The following is a 27,997-nucleotide window of genomic DNA, read 5'->3' on the forward strand; positions in this document are numbered from 1 at the left end:
GTTTAGGGTAAGCTATAAGTAAAACAAGTCTATTCTTTCATTTCTTTGTTTTGTTTCTGAAACTTTTATTTTTTTCTTTTTTTTTTAATTTTCTCCAGTCACCGGAAAGCTTTAAGTCAACCGTAAGAACAGTGTGGTGATGAGTGAGAGCCATCTTAAGCTGACATCTTGGCCACCTCCCAGTTCTGGGCCTCATGTACTCACCCTAGAGGTGAGTGGTTCTCCTGGGACTTCTGATGACGTTCAATTTTGCAAAAATAATGAACTCCTCCCTGGAGAAAAGCTCATGGCTCGGGTAACTCCTTACCCAAGACACGTTCTAGCCCCCAAGCTAGAAAGTACCAAGTTAGGATTCTAGAAAAATATTCAACTTTTCCAAAAGGTGGTAAAGGAAAAATGCCATCTTGGATGACTCCTCGAGCAGCAGGAGACCACAGTTCACTGTTACCTGATCCTCTAGGACAGCTGTATCCTCAGCAATTCACAGGAAAGATTTCACCGTCTGATTTGTGTTCTCCATTCCACTGTCTGCCTTCAGGCTTCCATTGTGTTATTTTTGAATGCACAATCCAGGGTGGCTTTGGTGTTATTTACGCAATCCTTGGAGAGTCTGCCCAAAATCCAAGTCCCTGAAGAAGACTTAATGATAAGGTTTTCAGCTCCTCCCCCCCACACTGCTTTGCTCTTGACTGATACTAGGCTGGTCAGTGCAAAGGCAGGGAACACAGCCAGTGTGGTTGCTGAATCCAGCCTAAACTCTGTGGTAATAGATTTCCAGCAAACAGCAATATGCCTGAAAGAAAGCTCTTCCACTACCAATCATGAGAAATTTCTTCATGGATCATCAGATGAAGTTGTTCCCTCAAGCCCTTCCCTTCCTTTCTCTTTCTTTTATTTCTTTTTCCTCTGGTTCTGACACTTGGAAAATGCATCTGGATATTCTAAGGATGTCACCATTCAGGTTATGATATTCAGGTCAATACTTACCTACCGTTTACACAGAGGATGTCACCATTTGGATTATGATATTTGGATCAGTACTCACCTACTGTTTACACAGAATAGAAAGTTCTGCTTCCAAGGTGAGCAAATTACAAAGTCCTGGATGCAAAACATTTGCCAAGATACACAAGATATACAAGATGCCCAAGAGATGAGCTCACAATCCTAGCCTGTCCAGAAGTCCCCTTTACACCAGCGCTGGGACATCACTCTTTTAAGACTAGCTGTGGCCTGCTGCAGGAACTGCAGTTTTCCTGTGGCTCAAAACATCCAGGGTAAAGATCCTTGCTCCTTCCCCTGAGCCTTCTTCCCTGCCTAGTGCTGGCTAATGCTGTTGTGCTACTATGAGTGCTGAAGCTGGATGCTTAGTGCCAAGCAGTACTTTGACAGGTTTCATTTCAAGTACTTGATGGACTCACTGCTGGCTGAAAGCACATGGCAAGTTTTATTCTTTCTTATTGCCATGCATTTCTATAATGAAGAGGAAAAAAAACAGTAGGGAAATTACCATTGCTCAAATGACTCAGGAAACAAGTAATGGGAAGGAGAATCTCTCACCACAGTGCTACCAGATCACAAGTGAGTTAGGTGTGTTTTTATGACCAGTCTAAGCCAATCCAAGTCAGATTTTTTGCCAAGATATGTAGTGTTGCTCTTCTGCCCCTGCCTATGAGTTCCCTTCTCCTGTGCTAGCTGTAGGGCTCACTTGTCTGGGAGACTAAGTGCATCAGGCTGAACCAGCTGAACACTCCAGTCAGCAGAAAACAGGAGAAAGGTAAGAGTTCCCTCATCTGAGTGCTCAGCTAGCCTCCATGGTGCACAGGCGATGAGGTGGGAATGGATGATGTAGGGCTGAGTCACCACTTGTAGAGAGGTAGTACTGGATTAGATCGCCTTAAGCAGTGATGAAAGCAGAGAAAAAAACCAATATGTTTTTCATCTAGGAATTGAAAGTCTATCCATTTGTCATCATTACACTGTCTGAAGTCTTTATAATAATTGCTACAAACCTAAATGATGGGACTCATCTCTACTCATTTATCTAGCTAGTTCTTGCTAGTTTCTCAGATCTGTCTGCTTCACAGATCCCTCCAGTCAACAGGGAGAGAAGCTTCCAGAGGAGAATGCATCTCACCTAAAAATAGATATTTAAGGAAGCTCCTTTGAAGATGCTCTTGAGGTTAGAGAAAATTTGTGTTCTGTCTCCGGGCTGCATTTTACTCCCATCTTGCTCTTGTCTGGATAAGAAATCCCTACTCTACAGGAACCAGGCTGAACAGCGTGAATGTTCTCCTATTGATATGTTCTCCCCTCCTATGCTGGGACTGCGCATACAAGGGGCCAAACAATTTCTTCAATGTGTTTTGTATCAGTCTTGTTAGGCCAGCAGCAGGTTCACAAAGGTAGGACCTGTGACATCATAAGGATCATCCCCCAGAAAAGTTGACATCATAAATGTTCTGCCTTGATACCTTCTGCAGCAGGCTAAGCAAGGGCAAAGCACTAAATAAATGAGATCTGCCCAGCTTTCTGAGCTTCATGTAGGGAAAGGAGGCAGAAGTGTATCCTTCCAAAGAGCAATTGATTTGGGGGAAGGGAGGAAGATGCATTATTTTATTAACAATTATTAACAGCAGCTTTCCCTCCGGAAGTTTTTTCTGCTATGTTAAGGCAAGTTCTATGCATGTATAACTTAAAAGATCTGGTATGGAGATTTTGATCATAATGACTTAATTAAATGAGGTGTTTTAGGAGGTTAATATTACATCGTTGCTGATGGCTGGCTGATTGTTTTACTTGCCTTTGATCAACTGTGTGAGTGGAGGGTCATCCCAATCACCATGGGCCTACAGTATCTGTCATCACCCCTCCATCCTATTTGTCTTGCGTGTGTATGCAGAAGGCCTGCTTTTGATGAACTGTGAAAAGAAAGATGAACTGTTGTAATGAAAACATTCCCTCCCCAAGATCCTCTTTAGACAACGTTCAATTGGTTTGACCTTGTCCCCCCTTGCAGAGGACGGTAATGATTCCTGCAGATGGCTGGGTCATTCCTTGGACACTTGGGATCGAGGGAGCCGGATTCTCCGTGCCCGTTAACTCTCCAGCTATGAAGGCTGCAGCTGGGAAATGCAAGAGCTGTAGGGGCTGACATACCTGAAATAGTTGCCATCTAGTCAGTTGGAGTCCTCAGATATCCTGGGCTGCCTATTTATACTCAGGAGACTTCTCCTAGGCCCATGGCACATGCACTCAGTGCTCACTAGCTTACCAAGGAGATCTGGACCTCGTGGGACTGCAAAGGCATGGCCTGGGGGAAGCTGGTCAAGACTGACCTTCCTTGCCCATTTGCTTGTGAGCATATCGCAATATGCACAAGTGAAATACATGCCTACTGGCCTAGTCCTGCTGCTTTCCTCATTCTTCCTCTACTTCAGAAGTTTCATGAAATTGCAGATTTTGCATGTGCAGAAGTTATAAGGCATCCTTGGGCACAGGTTGAACGCTGAACGCTGACCGTTTTTGCTTTGCCATGCTTCAGTGAAGGAAGACTGTCACTGTTTCTCTTGGAAATAGCACAGCTATCCACATTTTGGTACCTACAGTAAGGAGTCTTTTGCCAGATGCTTCTGTCTGCAGCTCAGACATGCAGGGTGGGCTTTTCTGCCTACGTTTGCAGCATGGGTCACATAGGTATGACCCAGTTGGTCAGTTTAATCACATTTCCTTCAATTTCAGGTGATTTAGATATTACAACCTGAGCTGGCTTTACTTCCTTTGTAGTCGACACATAATGATTTAATCGCCTGAAAGACCACAGCCTTGTCACTTATTCAAAGTCAAGGGCTCTATACCAGTTTGACTGGTCCAGGTCAGATACGAGAGCAGCCAGAATGCTTCACCTTGTGTCAGCCCTAGTGCATACTAACTCCATAGCTTGCCTGCAGTGTGCTTAGCCTACAACTCCTCATCAGTGTCCCTGATGGAAAACTTTATCCTCAGTACATGTCAGCAGATCAGTCCAGGAGTTCCACACATATCCCAGGTATTGACAGCATTGAGCATGGATCCTGCTCGCACAGGAAGCTCTCCGTGTTTAATTTGAAATAAAGATTTTTTTGTTCTTGTTTTTTATTTTTTTTTTTCCAAAATGAGAACGATGGAGCTAAGTTCTATGCAACTAGTGAATCAATGAAAAAGAAGCCCCTTTGAAAGCTAAAAGTTTCAAATGCGTTGCTGATCTTCCAAACTTTGCAGAAAAAAGAAAAAATATCCACCCATTTCTGGATTTTGGTGAAATCAGAAATTGCATGCTCTGCACTCTCATATAAATGTCAAATCTCACACCTCATCAGCATTTATCATTATTCCCACTTAAAAATAAATCTGTCACAGATGAAGTGGAAGGTCGAATGAACTCATTGGCCCTTGGCTGGTGCGTGCTTCACAAAGCTAAATTCCAGAAGAGTACAAAAGAGAACAAAAAGGACGCAGAAGAGCAACAGAAAGTAGCTCAGCTCAGGCAAATGGGAGACCTGCTTTCTGCAGGGGTGTCTGAAATGCCTAAAACAGCCTGATGTTTGTACCAGCTGAGCTGAATTCCAGCCTCCTTGGGGAGTAGCATCATGGTGGCCATAGCCTGGGGAGCCCCAGTTTAATTCTAACCAATTGTGGGGCTCTCCTGTTGGAAAACACAATGTTCCATCATTAAAAATGGATTACCTTTAAGAAAACTAAGGCCTGAAAGCACAGGCTCAATGAACTTGCTGAGAAGGCAGCTTTTTTGCTGGATCTTAAACCCTTGCTCATCTCATAGTGTTTGTTTCCAGTTCTAGTGCATGCCATTGTTCTACACATATCTAATATATGCATGGCAATGTGCCTCTTGGCTTTTTCTTTTTATTTAATCTTTGACTTGACAGCGTTGGAACTTGCTTACCTGTGAAATCAGAGAAGGAGGGATTGTTGTGTGTGTCAGGTTTTGCTGTTGTTTTGCTTCTTTCCCTTTTATTGAGTTACATAAAGAATCCCAGCAATTTCTGGCTGCTCCTGAGTGCTCAGGGGTCCATTTGTTTCTTCTTGTTGGAGTGAGTTATACTTGGTGCAAAGACCACCACAGTGGCCACCACTGGATGGATGATTTAGGACACTGATGAGGGCAGCTAGTCCAGCAAGGAGCCTTATTTTTGCAGCAGCTAAGAAACTTGCCTTTCACTTTTGTTTGGTTGGATTTGTAGCACCCTTTAAGCAAATGCCCATTTTTAGCTTGGGATTTTCTTTTGGATGATCTCAGGCTGAACAACTTCCCTAAAACCTTCCTCCAATCAGACAACAATTCATAAAACCAGAGAAGTGCTCAGGAGCCAAATAGCCTCCAGATAATTAAGAACTAGCTTTGTGACTTTCTGCCTTTGTAACAGATCTCATACTGAGCTGGAAGAAACTTTTGAAGGTCATTTCACCCTTCCACCAGCTCCCAGATGGGGTCCACTATGCTGAAGGTACTGGATTTGAGATAATTATCTCAGCCAGTGCTCAGACCTTCCCACAGCAGTGTTTTCACACAGCTAATTATCCCAGCAATTCACAAGTCTCACAACTGGAAAATGTCTCTAAACTTCTCACCTGACTTTCCTTTGTTGCACTTTAAGCCCATTACTTCCTTTCCTGTCCCCAGCAGCCATGAAGAGCAGTTTACCCTTCCTCTTTGCAGTAGCCTTTTGCATACTTGAAGGGTGTTATCATGTCTAATCGTCTTCAATTCCCTAGACTAAACAAACCCAACTTTTTCAGTCTTTCCTCATAGCTCATGTTTTCTAGCCCTCGGATCGGTTTTGTTCCTGCCTTCCTGCTGGATGCTCTCCAGTTGGTCAACAACTGTCTCAGAGCCTGATGCTAACAAGTGGACACAGATTGATTCAACAGGTTATTTCAGGTCAAAAACAGAGAAGAGGGATTTCGAAGTGGGAGACCCTCACCATTAATGACCTACTTGTGCCAGCTGCAGCACCTCTATGAAAGTTGGCTCTGGGTCAGTGATATATTCATAGATGAGTATCAGCACCTTGGCTTCATCTTTGAACCTAAAAGGCAGCTGAAGCCAAAGAAAAAGAAAAAGAAAAAGAAAAAGAAAAAGAAAAAGAAAAAGAAAAAGAAAAAGAAAAAGAAAAAGAAAAAGAAAAAGAAAAAGAAAAAGAAAAAGAAAAAGAAAAAGAAAAAGAAAAAGAAAAAGAAAAAGAAAAAGAAAAAGAAAAAGAAAAAGAAAAGGAAAAGGAAAAGGAAAAGGAAAAGGAAAAGGAAAAGGAAAAGGAAAAGGAAAAGGAAAAGGAAAAGGAAAAGGAAAAGGAAAAGGAAAAGGAAAAGGAAAAGGAAAGGAAAGGAAAGGAAAGGAAAGGAAAGGAAAGGAAAGGAAAGGAAAGGAAAGGAAAGGAAAGGAAAGGAAAGGAAAGGAAAGGAAAGGAAAGGAAAGGAAAGGAAAGGAAAGGAAAGGAAAGAAAAGAAAAGAAAAGAAAAGAAAAGAAAAGAAAAGAAAAGAAAAGAAAAGAAAAGAAAAGAAAAGAAAAGAAAAGAAAAGAAAAGAAAAGAAAAGAAAAGAGAAGAAAAGAAAAGAAAAGAAAAGAAAAGAAAAGAAAGAAGAAAAGAAAGAAAAAAGAAAGAAAAAAAACCTCTGAAGACCATACAAAGATCAAAATATCCTCTCAATAGTCTGTTAGTAGAGAACTCAGGGACAAATAGCATTGTGCTGTAGTCACAGAACAGGGGATTCTTCCCTTCCATTTCCCAAGGCTTATTCTTCAGCTGAAGGAACATGCAGGTATGTGTAATACTGCATTTGCAAGGACTCCAGAGCAAGCCCCAGGAAGACTTGTCTGTACATTCAGCATAGTGCAAAGCCTGGAGGCAGGTTAACTCACTTTCGAAATCACAGCATATTGGCCTCTGAGTGCAGACCACACTGACCCAGCTCTTAGGCTCCTTGTCCTTATGCTAGCTCTGTGGCCATCACTCGGATCCTTGCAGCATGCTTCATTGCATAGTGTGGACATGCCCTAAGGAGCTCATTGGGTTGTGGGAAAGGCTCTCACTCCTAGAGTCAGTTTTCAGGGCAGAAAGATTTCTGCTGTCTGGTTTTCATGTCATGTTGCAGACTGCTTCCCTTGAAATTGCTCTTTCCAAACTAACCTTAACACTCTGCAAAGAGCCAAAATCTTCATGAGCCAAAATCTTTTGCTTCTGTCAAGGGAAGACAATGGAAGGACGTGTTAAAACAGCTATGCTGCTACACCTCAGGCAAGGCTCAGCTCTCTTCTGGGGAACTGCTCCATTACATATTGGTTAGGATTTGTGCCAAGATTTGTCAGTTAATATTTGCAAAATTTAATCACAAGAGCCCAGATTCTGCATTGCTTTAATCCCATTGAATTGTTCCTTAGTCCGCAGCAAGTGCCTCCTGTTTCAATTAGACTGTTCATGGTTATGAGTGCTTTTGAATAAGAAAGGATCAAAACTTCATTCTGGAAATCTGGTTTCAAGATGTCTTCATCCAAACCAGGACTGCATTTCAGCTTCTGAATCCATAGTATACTATAAAAAGGGAAGGTTTAAATAAACACCGTACCTGGATCACTGTAGCAAAGGACTGTGAGGATCAGAGTTGCTGGGAAGAGGAGAGAAGTGCAGCTTGGCTCTTTGCAATGCATCCCCCTGGAAAGTTTCTCCTTTAAATGAAAGAGAGATCAAACAAAAAAAAAAAACCAAAAAAAAACCAGTACCTACTCCAGGAGGCAGGATTGCCTCCTGAGTGCCAGATAATAATAAACGATGTGTTTGTAATCCAAAGCAGAGAGACACTGGCATTTCTTTTTTACATCAGATGCAAAAAGGGAACAAATAGTTCTGTAAAGTGCTTTTTACAATGCAAGGTGAAAGAGCTTTCACTAGAGAGAGGATAATCTCTGGGGATGGCTGTTTGTATTTTTTCATTTCACATCAGTGCAAAGAATCTGGCAAAAAGGAGAGGGGTATATGTACCTAATAGCACATAATTTGAGGAAGAAAAGAGATGAAACTGCAGATGAGTCAATAAAAAAAAGAATATATCCAGGAAGAAGAAGAAACTAAAGGGGAAGAAACTTAGAAGCAAGGGAGAACTGTACTTCTTTGTGCTGAGAGTTTTTATCTCAGCCCGAAAGCTCCTTCTGAATGTAACTGCACAGAGGGGAAACCTCATCTCCTCCAGGAGGCAGCCACTGTGGGACCTGGTGGATGCTCCTGGCAGCAGCAGCATGGTGCTGCCAGAGGAGCATAATATCTGTGCAGCCCAGCTGAGGGAAATTAATTCCAGCAGAAATAACTGATTCAGTTATAATTTGACCGAACCGCTCTGTATAACTCCTCCTCAAACACCAAATGCCCTCTAGAATGATATGAGGGCAGCTCCAAAAGTAATACCTTCTGCATTAATAGGTTGGCCCACAGCATCAGAAGCAGATGTTGGTGGTATGGCAGCAGAGGCTGAACCTTCCCACCAATATTCCCTTACATGTTGTTGCCGTGTGACAGATGGCAGCAGGGCTGCAGTCTGACAGAATGGCATCTGACGTGGAAGTGCGTATGAAGCAAAGGTGTGTCACTCAATTCCTCCATGCGGAAAAAATGGCACCCACTGACATTCATCAACGTTTACTGAATGTTTGTGGAGACCAAACAGTGGATACGAGCACAGTGAAAGTTGGACCATGTGGGCAACATTTTCCTAGCAGCAATGCTATCATAGCAGCTGGGGTACAGTGGGTCACATCCGCTGGTGTGGATTTTTATGAGCATGGCATGCAGGCTTTTGTTCATTGCTGATGAAAACACAAAAGTAATGGTGGTGACTATGTTGAAAAGTAGTATTTTGTAGCTGTGAATGTGCTCTATCAAACAGTGTTACCATGCTCTTTGTATCTGTTGTGGCTTCCATGGAAATGAATAGGAGGCATTACTTTTGGAGCGACCTACATATTTCTTGCAGTTATATAGTCTGGGCTCAGTGCTGTGCCCCATCAGAAGATTAGAGGGCAGGATTAAACTTTGTGCAGAACATTTTATTTCTGTGCATCAGTTCCACCTTTTAAAAAGTGTGACAAGCTTTGTTCTGTGGTTATATCCTAAGGACACGCGTTGGCTCAGCAGTCCTGGGTTTCACTGGAACACCTGCTCTTTACAGGCTCTGCTGACTGAAGGACAAGGTAATTAGGTAACTTACCCAAAGGTCACATGGTGAGTAAAGTAGGATTAGCACTCAAGTTCCTCCTGGCAACTAGTCCTGTGCTGCGACAATTAGAAAAGGTTAACCATCCTCTTTTAGCTTTTGTTTTCCATCTTCCAGAATGTGGCAGCACGTACGCAGGGCTGGGCAGCGTTACGTTTCCTCAGCGCTAATTTGGAAAAAGAAAAAACATTCAAGAAAGCAAACAAAGGACTCTGAGAATCTGTTGTATCTGGTAGGATGTGGTGCTTAAGAGGGAACAGAGCAAAATACTGGATTAAGCTAAGCACACTGAATATGAATTCTGGTAAGTGACCGGCTCCCTCGATAATCCCCAAAGCAGCACACACAGCCACCGTGTGACACTTTGTCGTGCTGCTTCCTGTCTTTGCTCACTACTCAGCCTGGCTTCCCTGCCCATCTGCCCCATGGGAGAGGCAAACATTAGCAAGGGCTCTGCTAGAGATGTCCTGCCTCGTCTCTTTCCTGACACCTCTTGTGCAGGTCCCCTGAACAGGCATACGCCAACTGGAAGAGTGCCATTGCTGCTGGATGAACCCCACAAAATGCCTGGTTCCTCTTGTTGGGTTGTCCAAGGGCCTGGGCAGACAGCTCTTCCTGGGCGCAGCCATGTGTTGGCCTTTCTTCCTTGGGGAAGTTTAGTGATACTTTTGGCAGGATAGCATAAGTCACCTAAAGGACTTCTGCATGTGCCATGAGGATGCCCCTTCTGACACAATTTTGGTGGCATCTAGATAAGAGAATCACCACAGTCTGTGCCTCTGTTCCCAGAGCCATCCAATAGGACTCTTCCTATTGGCCTATGCAATGTCTTTGCGGACCAGGGACCATGGCTGTTTCCAAGGGAGGTCAGCAGGCTCCTTCCAAGGAAGGTGGACCTTCAGAATCCTACTCTAGTTCCTCGTGTGCTCCTCCCTCCTTCTCTTGTTGGCAGCTGAACATAAAGATCTACTGCTTATCGTGTTTCTGGAGCTCACTGAACGCGTTTCACACACAACCTTCAGAGGACGTGTGTGTGAGACAGACTCACTTGCCATAGTCCCAGAAGGTGCATCCCACACTAGGCAGCGTAACTGGGTGATGAATTCCTCTTTCCCACTATAAATATAGCCCTAGGGTAAGGGTTGCAATAAAAGAAAATCCTTTTGCCTATTGCACTTTGCAGAGGCAGTGCAGTCATTTATTTCCCTGCCTACTAACTGCTTGAAATCCAGGTAGTTCTATCAGCTGAGAATTTACTGGATCATTTATCATAAAGCAGCTATTTCAGAGTCAGCCAGGGACCACCGCTTCCAAAATACTAGTTGTCGGGATTTGCATTACTTAAATTCACAGTCATTGAGAGTATTTGCAAAAGCAAGCCCTGTTCCTAAGCTGTGAGTGGGACAGCTTGACTTTAAAGAGTCAGCTCATATTTCTTATGTGTTAGAAAGAGCACCTGTTTAAACTATGTAGATCTGACGAACAGTGGGTATGTTTTGGGCACTGACCCGTTAATAGAAAGGGTGGAGCTTTGCAGTCATTAACAGCAATCAGCAACTGAAACAAACACAACAAAATAAATCAGCATTTTTTTTTAATCCAAGCATAGGCAGGAAGGTGAAGACCAGGACTGAAATAAATTTCCAACACATCATGTCTCATCCCCAGTTGCTGGCCCTGTCACGTGCCAAGAGTTGAGACACACCAGGAGTTGAGAACCTCAAAAATATGCTAGTTGTTTCTATTCCTACAACTCTAGTTTGTTACTAATAACTCTGAACGGGCAAAACTATCCCCTCTACAATCTTTTCATAAACCTTGATTAAAACTCTAAGAAGAAAGGGCAAGCTTTCTCTGTGCATTTTTATTGCTGTGAGCAATGGTGAGTTTGCATGTTTTGCTGCCTCCTTGTCTCTCACTGTAGAAGTACTGTCAGAGGGAATATTCCTGCCCATATGAACCAAAGAACTCTCTCAGCTCTGCAAGCACATCCACTCGTGAGTTCTTTCAGCAAGGTCCTTAGATTCTACCATTTACAAACTCAGCACAATTCTTTGGTTCTACCATTTATAAACTGAGGTACAAGCAGCTACAGCTGCATCTCTGCCTTTCTGAAAGCACCCGTTCATGAATCACCTAAAATAAGCAGCTGGAACTACCCCTTGCCTACAGCTCTGTGGACATCATCAAGTTTGTGTAACCTTGGGTGGCTGCCTGCTCCCAGGGCAGCCCTGGCAAGTGCAATTCTCATCTGCTCCATCCATCTCAGTGGCCCAAGGGTTGGGTGCAGGGTTATGTGTGCCTTCTGAAATGGGTAGTGATCTCTTCCACAGGCATTGAGTTGAGGAAGCATGCCCTGTACCTACAAAAAGACCAATCATCCACCAGAAAGTGAAATGGAAGAAAGCACTTGTGTAGAAGCGCTCATGGCATTTGCACAGTGCCTTGATTGGGTGCTGGACACATAATACTTTTGGAGACTCTGTAAGTCATGAACAGCCCGTGCTGTATCACAGCCATGTACGGTCACTTGTGACTTGGTAATGTCACTAGAGGCCACGAGCACCATTGAAAATTCTTCACTATGGGATTGTTTTATGAAAGATCAAACCTATTAATAATAATAAAAAAAAAGATTTTTCACTACATCAAAGACAGTTTACTAACATTCAGTGAAACACTTTTCCTTAGATTCTGGAGGAAAGAACGAGCCTCATAATATAAATATCTTTACATTTATATTTATAGGTATTTATGGTATTTATATGACTTTCATAACTAGTCTCTGGGCCCTTACCTGACCTAATTAGAGGACAGATCTACTAAACAAAAATGAAGTTATCTTCTTAAAATAGCTTTCTGGAGGAGAGACAAACCTGCTAGGGAAGTGGAGTTACTAAAAAATGAGTTTCTGCAACAAGTTTTTTTTTTTTGTTATAGATGACACTGCTTGACTGCAACAAGATTTTCTGTTGCTTTGTTGGTGCCATACAATTTGAAGACCTTTTCCCTTAAGAGCTGACAGAAGAGCCAATCAAAACACCAAGGGCCTGAAGCTTCACCATTCATCTAATCGTTTGCAAAGCAAAAGCATTCATATACTTGAGTCTTGGTCCACCAGTGAACTCCCCGTGGGATGGGGATATCAACAAAAGAACTCCTACAACCCCCTTTGCAGAGATGTGAGATGAATTAATGTGACCAGAACCATAGTGGACCACAACTACCCTGGATGCCAAAAGAGGCATCTCAGTCCCTTTGCCACTGCCTGGTTCATGTCCCAGCCTTGGGGCTGCCTTGTTCCTGTAGCCATGCCCTATTTATCGACAGAGGGAGTGGAGGGTGAGTGCTGAGCCTCACTTCTACTTTAACAGGGAGTTTGCATTCTGCTGAAGGGAGGGAACAAGCTGCAACTTTCCTGAGAGCAAAAGGCCACTGCTCTTGAAAGAACACCTACTCAGTAAATCATTTTGGAGGGTTACTGGGCCAAACTGGGATGCTAGAACCTGTAAGTTAGCAGTACCTCAAGGCATCCTCTGCCCCAGTCTCTGAAGCAATACCACTTCCAGATGATCTCAGACACCACCTGGAATGCCCTAGCCATTGACTCAGAGATGCCACTCAAAGGCATGGAAGGGCTCAAGAGGCCAAGAGACTTTTTTTGCAGGGTTTACTTGTAATGCTTTCACCCCATTGAAAGCTGGAATGCCAAAACCAGGCACATAACCTCTCAAAGAAAGCCCTTCCAGGCTCCAGCTCAGCATGCCACCTGCTGTCATCATTTCTCCAACTGTTCTCAGGGGGCTCTTACAGCAGACGCATTGGGCTGCAGCCAAGTTGGCATGAAGTTTGCATGAATCTTGAGACATTTTATGACCTTAATAATGTTTAGCAGAAATAAGCAGGGCTGTTTGCAGCTCAGGCCCAACCTAGTTAAAAGCATTTCTTAGCAGGGTGGTGGGCACATAAATCAGTGTCTATCCTCTTGCCTCTCTGTCATTGACCTTTCTGTGGGAGGAGAAGCTGTGCAGAGACATGTGGCTTGCAGAGTGCACTCATGTGCCATTGTGCTGGCACCATATCCATTACAAGCTTCTGCCCTTATTCTTAGAGGACATGATCCAGTAATAATATACTCCAGTGAACTTTTCCATTATGAGATCATGATTTCTTCCATGGGAGATTCAGTAGCATGTTACAATTCACCAGCTTTTAGTTATCCAGTAAGAATTTTTTCACTGCAGCAATGCAACGCTGCAAAGTTTTCTAAAGTGAAAAACCATGTCCAACCTTTTAAACAGAGGTTCACTTCCACTTTTACACCTGTTAAAATGAAACTTTTCTTGCAGAAAACTGAGTCTGCATTTTCATATACTGGATTTTATACACCTGATTTATGCTTCCTGTCAGACAGCTCTGAAGGCCAAATACTTGGACTGACAACCATGAAAAAATTGTGAGCACAGGGACAAAAAGCAAATGCTAATTTTGCTACTGAGATCTCTGAAAGGGAGATTTATACTTTTGAAAATGCCTAAAAAGAAACTCGTGATGTTGTGAATAAAGCGTCAGTATATTTTAACCAGGACAGGGCATCACTGTTGATTTATATTGATGTAATATAATCATGCTTGTTATAATCATTTCAAAGGGAAGATATTCACAGAGAAGTGCAATGGATGACTCAGGTCTTTGTCATAGCAAAACAATAAAAACTGCAGAATTTATAGCTGCATAATCAAGTTTTTATTAACACCAAATGTAATTAGATAACAAAGTCCATCTCCTAAACCTTTTCTCAAGACACGATCTGGCCAAAGTTCTCCCCTCGGTTTTGTTTAGCTCAGATCCTAGATTGCATGAAAATAGTTCTTGGTTAGAAAACTGCACCCTACAGAGAGATTTAAGGAACTCTATCTATTTGTCTGATCAAAGAGACAGCTAAGAGACAACTTGATTAGGGTTTAAAAGTGTCTGTGCAAAAAGTATCTAGAAAGAGGGGTTCTTTGCTTGGAAATGTGTAAGTTGAAGTGCAAATAATTAAGAGCAGAAATAAGCCTTTAACAGCAAAGGCATTAGCACTGCAGTAGAGTCTCATGAGACTTTCAGATTTTCCATTCTTTGAGGACGTTTGTTGAGAACGGCTTTTTTTTTTTTTTCCTAAAAAAATAGGGCAGATCATTGGTGGGACCAAACATAAAATAAAAAGATTGATTGTATGAAGAGCTACTGCCCATGGCTTGACTCAAAGAGGCATTCACATAACTATTTCTAGAGCCTCAACCCACTGCCTTATCTATATCAGTAGACTGCAGATCCCCTCATGGCCAGTCTTGAAACATGCCTAGGGTGCTGGCTCTGTGCAGAGGTGGAGCCTCAAACAAAACTGCATTGTTTTCCAGCCATTACCCCATTCTTCAGGACCATGACTGACTGGAAGATCTGGTGCTCTTCTTTAAATTTAAGAGTACACGGTTGGTAGTTTGAAAATGTAATGGGCTAAAGGGTTGAGATGGGATTTGGGAACATTTAGCTCTTTTCTCAGTATGTGAAGTGCACAGAAGACAAAATTCAGATTAAAAAGATCTGCACATATTTTCTTCTCTTAATATCCTCTCTATGCTGGAGTAATTTTAAGTTCTGGTCAGTTCATTGGATAGCTCAACAGATACAACAGACTTCTGTCCAGTGTGAAAATCACATTGGATTCTTCCTTCTAACCAGAACTGATTGTAGGTCCTCGGAAAAGTCTCCCAAGAGTCTTCTTCAAATAGTTTTTTTAATCCCTTCAGTTCTCTGCCCTGTCCTATTTCCATTCTCTCCACCCTCTCTTTGTAGATAGCAGCTACGTTCCCACCGACGTCATTAGCATATCAATTGTTTGCTCCGAGGACGGTCATTATGACTCCGTTTGTCTCTGTTATTACTCGTTGCCCTCAGACTGATGCTAGAGGCCTTGTCGACACAGGCAGAAACAGAAAACATTGCGTGATAGGGCAATGACCATAGCAACAACATCACATTAATCAGGGTCTGTAGTCTGTGCGAAGACAAACTTCCCAAAGCATCAAACTGTGTGATGCAAGAGAGCATAAAGTTCCCTATCAGTTGAGAAACTACAAATCCCCCGAATATTCACCCCTAGATCTTCCTTCTGCAGGTGAGAACATGAATCGATTTCCAACAAGTTAACCCCTCATAACACTTCCAGAGGACAATCAACACTTGATGTCGTGGTTAGTGCTGGAGCAAAAGACTTCTGAGCCTTCTGAAGCTTTTAGTTTGTAACCCCCGTTGGGTGCTGATAATTTGGTTTTCCTCATTTTAGGGACTGTGCTTCAGACAGTCAAGGCCGAGCAGCAAACCTTACAAATGCCATGGGATTTATTGATTCATATTGAATCAATAATATTGATTCATTGAATCATAATATATCATAATATTGATTCATATTGAATCATAATATTGATTCATTTATACATACATGTTAACAACAAATACGTGCTTACTTATAAAATGGATCTCATCATTTGTTCCAAGAACAGAGATGTGATTGTATGCTGGTGATAACTAAGTGCACGTGGAGGATCTCTACCATTGCTGACTTGTCAAGGTGTTAACCCCCTCAGGGTAAGGTGTACCTCTGAAGTAAGCAACTCAAGTTCAGTCACTCAACATTGCTGTTACTACAAGATAACTGCGAGTAGAATCATAGAAACATAGATTAATTGAGGTTGGAAAAGACCAGAGGGCAAGAGAGTCCCTGGGACACTGTTTTCAGTTTGTGGACATGGTATATTGCCCACAAGTCAGAGTTCAACCCTATTGGACTGTGCTTTGAGGTCCTTAAACAAAAACAAAATCATGAGATTAGTAAAAAAAAAAAGAAATATTTTGTGAGGAAACCCTCACAAGTATGACAGCAGAAGATTGCCAAATTTCAACAGTTAATGGGTAAGACAGGTTTCACTCCTGGGTCTCCTCTGAACACTCAAGGAAAAGAAAAAAAGAAAAAGAAAAAGAGAAAGAAAAAGAAGAAAGAAAAAGAAAAAGAAAAAAGGAAAAAAGAAAAAGAAAAAGAGAAAGGAAAAAGAGCCCAGAGAGAACTGAAAGCACGAAGAAGTGCTTCCAGAATATCAGCACCAAACATAGCCTGTGTATTTAATCATGGGCTGTGCCTTCCAGTCCTATCCATCAGCTAACTTTCCTGAGTGCTGACACTAAGGTGATATCACGAGAAATAGAAGATAAGATATAGGGCACGACTTGCAGATAATTCAAGGTAAAAAAGCTGATTTCCTTAGAGAAGGTCACAGTTCAAAAGGCATTTGCTGAGATGGGGCACCTACATGAATTACTTTCTGAAGTTTCAGCAGATAACTGAATGTAAGAAGAAAATCAGAGTAGCATATTGAGCATCAGTATGCCTTTATTTGTGGAGGACACTCTCAGGTGAACTAGTGAACCCGGAGTAATATGACTGATGGCCTCTTGGACAGCCACAAGTGCTGTTTGGAGTTCCACTGGGAACCATCCAGGCAGTAGATATTTTTTCAGTCACCTGGATATGCAGAAGCTGAGGTTTGCTCCCTCTAGAAGCAGGTAAGAAGAGATCTGCAACACAGCTGCTGTTGCCTGCTGACTTCCCTGCTGTCACAACCCAGGGCTCAAGCACAGGTGAGCAGCTGTGTCACATGCAGAGCCGATGGTATTTATTCTTCCTACAATTATGGCATCTAATAATATAGAGCGTTACAACTGCTAGATATGTATGCAGACTTAATGGGTCTCTGGCTGTTGCTGTTCGTATCAGCACAGGTCAGCAAAGGATCCTTCTGGGGTGCTACAGTTTCAAGTGTGGCTTTACGAGGCGTCAAAAATACCAGTCACCACGATGATATATCATACACCACGCTGATAGCGCTCGGGAGTAATGCCTGCTGGTGTCACTTGGTCGCAGAGCTTTAGGGCAGCTCTTTGCTGACGTGTGGCTGAGTGGTGACACAAGCTGAGGGGAGGTGGAGGAGCAAGGCTGCAGTGGAGCAGGACAGGGGTGATGCCATCAGGCAGACAGGTGAACCACTGGTGCTCTGCTGAGTGAGGAAGCAGCTGAGATGAACATAAGTACAAAGATGGGGTCATTGCAGAAATGTGGCTTTGGGGAATGACCTGCACTCTGTCCTCTCTGGAAAGAGCACGGCTAGATCCTCAGTCTGGAGGAGAATGCTTTTTTGATTCCTTTGGCTTCTCTTACCTTGAGCAGGACTGGGGTTGTGAAGATGCTGGCCTGCTGAACAGCTCTCCTGGCCAGGAATTTACTACCTCTGCCTCACACTGTTTGCTTTCATGTATTTAGAACAATACAGCTCCAATCTTGTCCCGCACAAGGTTTGAGGCTCAGATCTGGCACTCCATGTACTGCCAAGGACAGAGGGCTTACAACCTAAACAGAGCCAAGATTGCTCTGTTTCTACAAAACTGAAAGGATAGGCACGACCCATTTCATTAGAGGTCACACTGTTCCTCCAGATTCATCTCCAGCCCTGTGCAGAAGAACAGTCCTGGCTGAGACAATGCAGATATCTCTAAATGATGTCCCTGGGCTATGTTTGCAGGACCCTTGACTGCACTTGTGTCCCTGTGAGGAAGGTGAGAGCTACAGTCTCGAGACACATTAGTTGGGCCAGCTTCAGCTGATCTGTGGTATGAGAAGGCTATGCACAACACTCGGTGAGGAATTGTCCATGCTCAGTGGAAGCAATGTAATTCATTTATCACAGCAAATCAGACATAATCTCTTTGGGGCAGCAAATTAACTCTTCTGTCACTGTTCAGCACAGTGGCACAGTCCTGATGGCTCCTCAGCACTGCTTCAGCCACCCACTCCAGGCATTTGGGGACCGGTGAATTGCTGCCATCCCAGAAAATCTCCCACGTGCCAATACCCCACTCACAGTCCTGAACAGCCCTGCAGAGCCCCAGAGCAGCTGCAGACAGCTTCCTGAGGGCCCTCTGGGATCAGTAAGGTAGCATTAAAACAGTAGCAAAGATTTTGTGTGTTTGTGTGTGTGTGAGATAACCTCTAAAATAAATGGCGCTACGAAAGCAGAGCCCTTACAAAGTATCCAGACTCTGTTGGTAGTGCACAGCATTGGTCATGGACTGCCTCTGCAATGAGATGGACTCCCACAGAGGCAGATGTTCTATTTTCATTGTCCCGTAATGTAACAGAAAAAGGAAAAACAAGCAAAAAAAGAAAAGAACAAAGGAAAGAAAAACAACCAAAAGGGGTGGAGAAAAAAGGAAAAAAAAAAAAGAGAAAAAAGAAAGAGAAGAAGAAGAGAAGAAAAAGAAATGTGCCATTAAATGAACACATATAACACGAGGCAGGGCATGTTGAATTCATTTTTAAGGTATTGGCCATATGGTCATTTCCATTGCAGAAAACTCATGTTCAGCAGGATCCCAAGCGTTCACAGACAAAACGAATGATAAATGAGCATCTGCTTGCTTAAAACCCAGTGTTTGACATAGTTTGTTTTCTTAAGCAATTAAAACACATCTTGGCAGTCTCCATCCCATTCCAGAAGGGGACTAGTATCTCTTCCTTTCACTTTGATTAAATGTTTGCTTTGATAAAATACTTAGTAATACGCTTCTTTTAAAGTTAACTCATTCACAGAAGAGACCTGACTAATGGAGGAGGATTTATACTTTTGGGGGCCTCTGTTACTCCTTGTCCTGAGACTTACAAGTTTCCCAGCAAACTGAGCTTACTTTGTGAAGAGATTACCATTCAATTAAAGCTGATCAAAAAAATTCTCCTTTGGTCTTATATATCATCCTAATGGACAACTGAAATGTCCACAAGTGCTGCCAAGGAATGGCCCATTAATCTCTGAAGCAGTGCAGGTGTGCTCCTTAACACAAAGGGCATCCTGTTTAAAGAGAGTAGAAATGCCACTAATACACCGAATGACTACCATAAACTTCCAGAGTCCTCCTTCAGCTCCTGCGGAAACATATCAGTGTGCAGGGTTGAAAATCCATCTGCTTTTTCGGAGTTTCCCCATAGGTAGGCTCCAATCAGCAATAATTAAAACCAAAATAGGTTAATCACAGTGCACTCGCAAGGGTTTCAAACTTAGCGTGAAAAGCCTATTGGAATGCACTAATGGTTCTTCTATTTTAAAAGGAAACTGATTATTTGGCCCAGCCCAGCAGCATGAAAATTCAGTGGGTAAGAAAGAATTTTGTGAATAAACAGTGAGAAGTATTTCATTTGGCATTGACTTGAGGAACTCTGGAGAAGCAGCCATTTTGCTGAAATATGGTATTTACGCTACTTTGACATTACACTTTGTTTAAATACATTAAGATAATTTAACCACATCTGTGAGAGCCCGAAATGCTTGCTATTCAGCATTTCCCCATCTGCAGATTGTGTGGCCTTGTCTGGAATCACAGAGGTCAGGGGAGAGACGACGACTGTGCTGCCTAGTTGGATAGCGTTCATTTGGATGCCTGGGGACTGTAGAGGTGGCCCAGAGACTTCTGCTGACTTTAGGCAGCACTGATCCAGGTCTTCAATGCTGCGGTTTGGTACAAGGTTTCTCATTTTGAAGCAGGGTTGAAAGATGATGGTGTTTACACTGTATCCACCTCTGGGCTGAATTGGGTGAGATCTGATAGTCTGTTAAAAGAGCCACTGTTTTATTACTTTCTATTCATCTTATTCTAGTCCATCTGGGCATTATTTTGTTCTTAAGAGCAGGATGGATTGTCACAGGAAGAAAGTTTGTGTACAAGAGTATTATTTATATTAAGAAATAATAGCTCTGACATGCCAGGGTGTCTTACAAAAACTGAATATTAAAATGGACGGGTAAATTTTGCTTATGCAAAACATTCTAATCATTTTTTTCCACCCAAAAATGTAAAAACAAAAAATAACAACAAAAAAAATTCTGAAGTCCATAACTTTAAACTCACTATATAAATAACATGATGGCACTACCAGCAGGGTTACATTCCCCTTGTTCAGAGAAGGCCAACTCACTACGAGCCCATTTCTGCACCTTGAGAAAGTCTAAGGAAAGACTGCCAAATATGAAACTCTCCTCAACTCTAACCTGCTTTTACACTCACATCCTTAATAAAAAGCTGAATAGGTGACAAAAAGGAGCAAAGTGGCACAACTGTTCAATGACACAGTCGCCCTTGCAGCAAATTCTATCTGCAGCTCTGTGGTGTGTTTAGACCATGATGTGGGTTAAGCAAAGCAATCTGACCTTATATTGCAACATCTTCTGCAACACGTATGCAGACAGATGGGTACCTCGTCTCAGTCTAGGGGCAGTAACTTCAATAATGTGGCCAGGTGAGATTGCAAGGCTCTGCTTTTATCTCCTGGTTAGGCAGGCTGGGAGGGGTGAGCAGGGCTCATGCTAACCTCTGAAACCAGGGAAATTTAATCCTTAACAGATCAGGAAATATCCCCCAAGCTTCACGCTGTATGACAGCAGAACGTGAGGCACTTGAAATAGAGCATGACCTGCAGGATGCTCCCAGCATCTGCTGGGGAATACACATCCCAGGGAAAGCACAGCACCAAAAAAATGGGGATGCAGGCAGTATCAGGCAGAAAGGTGAAAAGGAAAACTGGAGACCTCTTGTGCACTGCCTGCTTCACAGCCTTTTTGGACTTTCTCACCAGTTTCCTCTTCTAGCTGGAAATCTCTCATGATTAGCTACCAGCTGAAGCCACATAGCTAAACATATGCGTAATTCATTCGTGCATATAGAGCTAATTACATGCTCCACTGGTTGGCTAAAGGAATTCACACATCCCACCAGCCAAATAATTTTGGACCAGGAAGTTTAAAAGCTAAGGAGCTGATATTACCTTAGCTAAAATTTTCAGTAAAAGCATGACTGTGAGAGGAAAAAATACCTCTAGCAAAATTTGAATGCCCTTTAGAAAGGAAGCATCTGAGCAAGTTTGTTACAGTTTATGTCCATATGGCACTTTGCAGGCAGGTGTGAACTTGCTCTGTCTTCATTCAGAGCTGGCCGAGCACGAGGAAGTCTCGGACAAGTGAGGTCATTCACTGTGATTATGCATGCTGTTAACACTGCTGCACAGCTCTCCATCTGACACATGGGGAGACCTTCATGTCTGCCCGTGCAGCAGATATTCATACAAGAGCATCCACTTTTAACACTGACACAACTTTCCAGAGAATGGGGCTTTGTTTAGGAAGACCCAACAACTATTCCCTGCCCAGAGAGACCAAGAAGGAATTAATACGTGATCCTATTGCATGGAGCCCTCTGATTGGCATTTGTTGAAATGTCTAATAATTGCATACAGCACAGCTAAGTTAACAGGCTAAGGCATTTTCAGAAATCCAAAGGCCCAGAAGTCAGCTTCTAAGTCCATATGCAGTCACTTCAACAAAGACAGCTTGATTTTCAAGCCAACCAAGTCTTCCCAGGACAATTAGAGATGAGCAGTGTTTGAGAAAATTGCCTTTCAGGTATATGGCTATGGATCTTGGACAGCCCTCCACAGGCACCACCATTGGGAAATGCCTATGGCATGCCAGTGTGAGCGGTACCTATAAGATGTCAGCCAGCAGGAGCCACATGGAGGAATTGAAATTCTAGCCTTGTCACTCCGTGTCTGGCCGCCAGATTCTGACTTGTTTTTTGTCTCTTCCTTCCTCCTCCTCCTCCTCCCTCACTCCTCATTTCAATTCCTTTCCACTGCTCTCACCCTGCTGTGGTCTTTGACCTGCTCTCGTCCTTCCTGGTTTCTTCCTTGAGAACATGCTCTTGCAGAGGAGAGAAGACAGAGTGAAACATTAGACTGCATGTTACGATGATTAAAAGGCATGTAAGAAAACCAAGGCTGTCATTTTAATCTCTCGCTAATGTTCATTGGCATGTCTTTGAGATAGGGTACTGTGCTGACAATAGTGATGGACAGGGTGTGAGATTGGCCCCTTGAACCCAGGGGCCTCCCAGGAATAGATCATGTCTAGACCTGGTTTGCATCAAGGACCAAACCGGATAAGCTGATTAGCCAATTAGAAATAGTTCAGCTAGTGGAGTAGAGAGACCAAAGAGACCTGAAACTAGAGGTCATGTGGATATCACAACTGATTAATAACTCCACAGTGATGTGGAACATGGGAGGAGCCAAAGCTGAAAGGGGAAGAGGCAACCAAGTGAAAAACAAGGAGATGAACAGATTTTTTGTCTTTGTGCATTTTTTTCCCTAGAACCTGAACAAGAAGATCAAACATCAAGCCTAAATGTGGAGAACCGTGATATTTGATCTTCTACCAAAATATTTCAAGTATATCCTTTAAATGTCATTTTAAAAAGTGTCTCACTCCAGAGGCTTCATATCCTATCTTTACCAGTGTTAGTTTTTGTTGCTATATTCCCGTCAGTTCCTGCTATATATGGATACCATTAACACTAAATATGGTTTTCATCATGAAACTCCTAGAATTTTCCATTGTGGGCACCATTAGTCAGGGATCATGTGAATCATAGGAGTTTAAAATTACTTGCTTGGAACATTGTTGAGAGCAAACCAGAACCAATGCAGAGGTGATAATTTCTAATAAATGGATGAAACACTAACTTTAACTCCCTTTGGGAAGGCACCAAAATCTGGGACTTCCCAATTAAAAGTAATCAGGCTACTGCTTTGCAAATTGCTTTCCAAGAACACAAAAGATCATGACCTTTCCTGCTATGTGCCTGTCTGGCAGGATCATTTTGCCCACCCTCGTTGCCTTTCATGCTGGGTAAGATGTAGAAAAAGATACTCCCTCAGCATGAGGGAACACGCTTGGCTGCTGCTGCTTGCTTAGTCCACCTGGAGATAGGAAGACTTGCAGGACGTTGAAACAAGGGGTATGCAAAAGTGCTGATCTGCTGCTTTGTGTGTCACACCTGCTATGTTCCCTCCTCACATCACCATGGGAGTTGGACTAGATGACCCTTAAGGACCCCTTCCAACTCAAATGATTCTATGATTTCAGAGACACAAGGGAAAGTGGAAATCTGCCCCAGTCATCTGCAGCCCAGGAGGTGTCTTTCACTCAGGCATACCTGAAGTATTCAGGAACTGGCAAGCAAGACATCACTAAACATCCACAAGTGAGAGAGAACAGCAAGCTCCTGGTGCAATGGGAATACCCATTTTGAGCATGTAGGAGCAATTCCTGAGCATTTTAAAGAAGGGACATGCTCAAAAGTTGTTTAGGTTCAAGTCAATGTGCAGGGGGGTGGCTTCTCTAGGATTTTATATTTTAAATAGTGGCTTAATCTCTGTGGTTCATACAGCAGAGTTGTGCATTCAGCTAGCCAGACCTCTCAGAGAGGCTGCCCAAATCTATCTGTATCTGAAATTCACCCTAAATGAAGATACGTGTCTAATTTGTCCTTAAAGATTTTCCAGGATGGAGACCTCTTTCCCAGAAAATATTTTGCAGTCTGTCTCTCTACTCAACCATTGGGAAGGTATTCCTAGGAATATCTGAGGTGCATCTATCCCACTGTATTCATGTGAAGGAATATGTAGATGAGGATAATAGGTCATTTCCTTTCTTTTCTTTTTTTCCCAACATGGGCTTATGCTGCTGCTTATTCCTGCCTAAGTGTATGCCTTGCGTGTGTCCCTGTTGAACTGCATTCTGTTGTTTTATTTTCCAGAGCATTCATCCAGTTTGGCAGGATCATTTTGAATTCTAATCCTGTCCTCTATCAGACTCTCAAGTCATTCCTGCCTTGTGTCATCTGTAAATTTAATAAACATTCTCAATATTCTATCTTGAGGTCATTAGCAAAAATATTCAACACTAATTCCAGATGGTCTCTTACATTTCTGGGCAAAGCAGAATGTGTTGAAACATTTCCTTGACTGACAATTCCCTCCATTCGTGATACTGCTGAGAACTTTGGATCTGGGCTGCGTAGTCACCAAGGTTAGGGAAAAACTCTTGCATGTAGATGAAGTGAGCATTCCTACTGGCAAGGCATGCTACATTTCTTTTCTCAGTTAAAGATCTGAAATAGCTGAATGCCTTCCTAACTTAAAGGAAATAGATAAATTTCTGCTTATTCAGACAGGCAACTCTGCTCCTTCATCTTCATTTGCTTCTAATGGTGTTTCTGTGTCCTCAACTGATCCCTGTTATTAAAACCTCGTTTGTACTACTTTTAGTTTGGAGAAAGAGTCACTACTGATTTCAATGAGCAAGCGGTGGTTTGAAAGACTTCAGAGTAGTGTCCCATGCACTGGTACACACACGCACACAGAAGTATGAATCTCACAAAAAGGCATTCTTACCTATGAGATGACATTGCAGGATGAGGAAGATGTGCAGAGACATACTGACCTCATGTTCAGTGTATGCTCACACATACACCACAGTAAAGTAGAGGGAGATCTTGAAACTATGAAACCTGAGGCTATTTGTCACAGCATCACAGAAGAATCGCAGAATCACTGGGTTTGGAGGGGAACTATGGAGAAAAGAGATGTCACTTCCTGTACGTAGGCTGCATTATCTTGATCTGAATTCCAGAAGATAGGTGGAGTGGACCTTGCTGAAAGTCCACAGAGGTGCAAAGAGGATGCCATTGCGAGTTAATTGGAGTCTATTAAAAGCCATCCATCCATAAGCATAAGATGCATGAGCTCTTCAGGAACAACAGAAACATCATAGGTCTTGTTGGGAATGGAAATTCTTATCTAAACTAAGAAACTTTGCAGCAGCATGGCATCACCCCACCACCCCGATGGCATAGGCTTGCCACAATTTATGTTTGGTTTCACAAAACCTGGAAGAGAAATAAAGGAAAACTTCCTTTCCATTTGGGCCTCAGCACTCAGGGGAGGGAGCACTGTGGGAGGTGCAGTCTGAGAATAAGAAGTTGGGAGGCAGTATGGATAGGAGTTACAATGAAAAGATAGGTTTATTAATTCTTAGTCAAGGCAGAAGAGAAGAAAGATCAAACCCAATGGGCTTCAGAAAGGCAGACCTCAATACATTTGGAGAACTGACAAATCATATTCTCTGTGAAAAGGATTGGTGGGTTAGCTGAACCTGAAACAGCGAAGTCATCCTGGTGTGGAAAAGGCAAATATTACATGGAAGTGTGCAAACAGGAATTCAAGCTTGCACACTATGAAAAGTGATATTTACACTGTACTGGGAGGGTCTTCGATTAAATATTACTTCTTAAGCTTAAGGCACACACTTCCAAACAGGTGAACCATGAGATGTGACATTAATGTAGAAAAAGAAGTCTATGAAATAGAACTAAAGAATTAGGATGAGAAAGAATTAGAATTAGAAACAGACTGAAGGAGAAGCAGTAACACTTTTTAAAGTGTATATGATGGTTGCAAAATAAAAGGGGACCTGCTCTTTCAGTTGTGCATACAGAGCAAAGCTAGGTGACTAGCTACAAGAAAAAGAATATAAGCATTTGAAAAATGTCTTCCAGAGGTAAGTATATTAATAAGTTGTTTGAATAAGATGTGCAATATCCATCCCAGCAGGTCTGCAGCACCAATTAATAGGTACATCTATCAGGAATGGGTGATTTTGCTTTGGGACTGAGAGAAGAGCTCTATCACATTTTGAAACTTTTACCTATGCCCATTGGAACTCACTTTTACCTATGCCCATTGGAACTTCGTCAAGGCAAATCCTTGAATAAAGGTGATGCATGGGATACCACGAAGTTACATGCCTGGGAAGGACCCTTGAAAGTCACCTGCTCCACTTCTGTGCCCCATCACCTCCACCTGGGAAGAGATACAGCAACAAAATTAGAATTGAAAAGAAGGAAAGAGAGAGAGAAAGAAGAGAAAGGAAGCAAAGATGGGAAGGAAGGGAGGAAGGAAGGGGGGGAAGGGAGGCAGGAAAATGTGTCTTGTTCGATCCCAAACTGCTGAGCTTGTGAACTGATATTTCTGCAAGATCGTACCTAACCCCCTGCAGGTATGTGTCTCTTCATCCTATCATCCTTGCCTGCACAGGACCTCTGCCTTCAGCTGCTGGCCAACCTGATGGTGCAAAGAAACCCCGCACCTCAGGGACCCCCTCTTTGCACTGCACTAGCCAAGCCATAAGATGCTGTAGAGTCAGAAGGGAGCAAATTACATAGGGTAGACAGCTGCTAGACAGCTGCATCAAGCTTTCTGACCCCTGTTATATCTCCATTAGGTTTGTTTGTATATAGTGTTGTACAAAAAGGTTAACTAGTGGCACTTTGAAGGAGAATTTTTCTATTACTCATTTTCTTCTTTAACTTGATTTGCCTTTTATTTATTTAGCTTTCCACTCTCACTTGAGTTTGCAATAATTTAATGCAGATGTTCTATCTTTCTGTAATTTATTAATGTTAACTTGCTATTCCCTCTCTTTTCTATAAATGTTTTTCAAATGTTCACACTGACTGCGTGACTTCCCTTGCTTGCCTCCACAAGACTGGGAGCTGCAGGCTTGCAAAGAGAAAAGGCGCTGGAAGCATCCCATCAGCTACAGCACCGCACACAGCTGGAGGCAGCAGACCACTCCTGCTCACAGACAGGAAGCGGGTAATGAGCTCACTGCAGCCACCCTGCACGTACAGGAAACCTCTTACTTTAAGCAAGAGTATGGAGCCATGCAGAAAAGATACAGAGGGTAGGGACCATGGTTGGGATTGAGCCAGAGATAGGTAGCTTGTCCCGCTGACTCATTTGCCTCTCTGTAAGAGAAGAGGGATTTCTGGGGTTTGTGCAGTCAGTGGGAAAGCATGCTCCTTCAAAAAGTCACTGAGGAGGCATCTGGCTACTGATTCACTCAGAGCAAGAGGCAGCAAGACTCTTAAGTGATGCCACTGCCCTGCATGCCAGCTTTCAGATGGGACAGTGGGTCAGTGATCCTCAAGCTTTTGCATTTTCTTACCTGACAAAGGACTTATGTCCCAGCCTAGGGACAGATCCAAGCAGCTGGTGGTTACTGGCACTCCACAGACATCAATGGTATATTGAGCACCACCCATTCTTGCTGTCTACACGACATGGATCCACAAGAACCAGCACATGCCAAAGCTTAAGGAAAGAATGTTATTTCCATAACACCAGAACACTACGGTCATACTCTAGGGCTATTAAATTAATCAAAAAAAGACCCACAATATTTTTTTTCCAATATATTTTTAACACTTCCTAAGTTATTTGGATGGGGATAAACCAATCCTGCATTCTTCCTACTGGGTTTCCAGAGGAGATCTCCAAACCTTGATGCTACCAAGCAGGCTTTATGCCTAGACCAAGGGATAATTACATTCAAGCTAGGGGAGAAAACAGCATTTTTCATTCCTTTATGCTTACCTGTTTCTCCCTAAGCTGTGTTGGCACTAAGCAAGGAGCAGTCCAGCACTCTGAACAAGCTCCATAAGAGGAAAGTATTTCCAAATGTGCAAAATCAAACCATCAGGGTAAGAGAAACAAGTTAGAGGATTTTTTTATTATTATTCTTAACCCTTTTTCTCATTTCAGAACAATCGGAATAGGTAATTTTGGCACATAAGGATGCTATTCCTCTGCTCACTACAGTCTCTTGCCTCATGGCTGACCAGACTGAGTCCTGATCACTACTCTGCAGCCACCTGCACTCATTTGTCTGAGTCAGGGAGCCCTTCAACATGCTGCTGGCA

Source organism: Cyrtonyx montezumae, unplaced genomic scaffold (genome assembly GCF_038088225.1).
Source record: "Cyrtonyx montezumae isolate F1298 unplaced genomic scaffold, pur_monq_1.0 scaffold_0, whole genome shotgun sequence".
Classification (NCBI taxonomy): domain Eukaryota; kingdom Metazoa; phylum Chordata; class Aves; order Galliformes; family Odontophoridae; genus Cyrtonyx; species Cyrtonyx montezumae.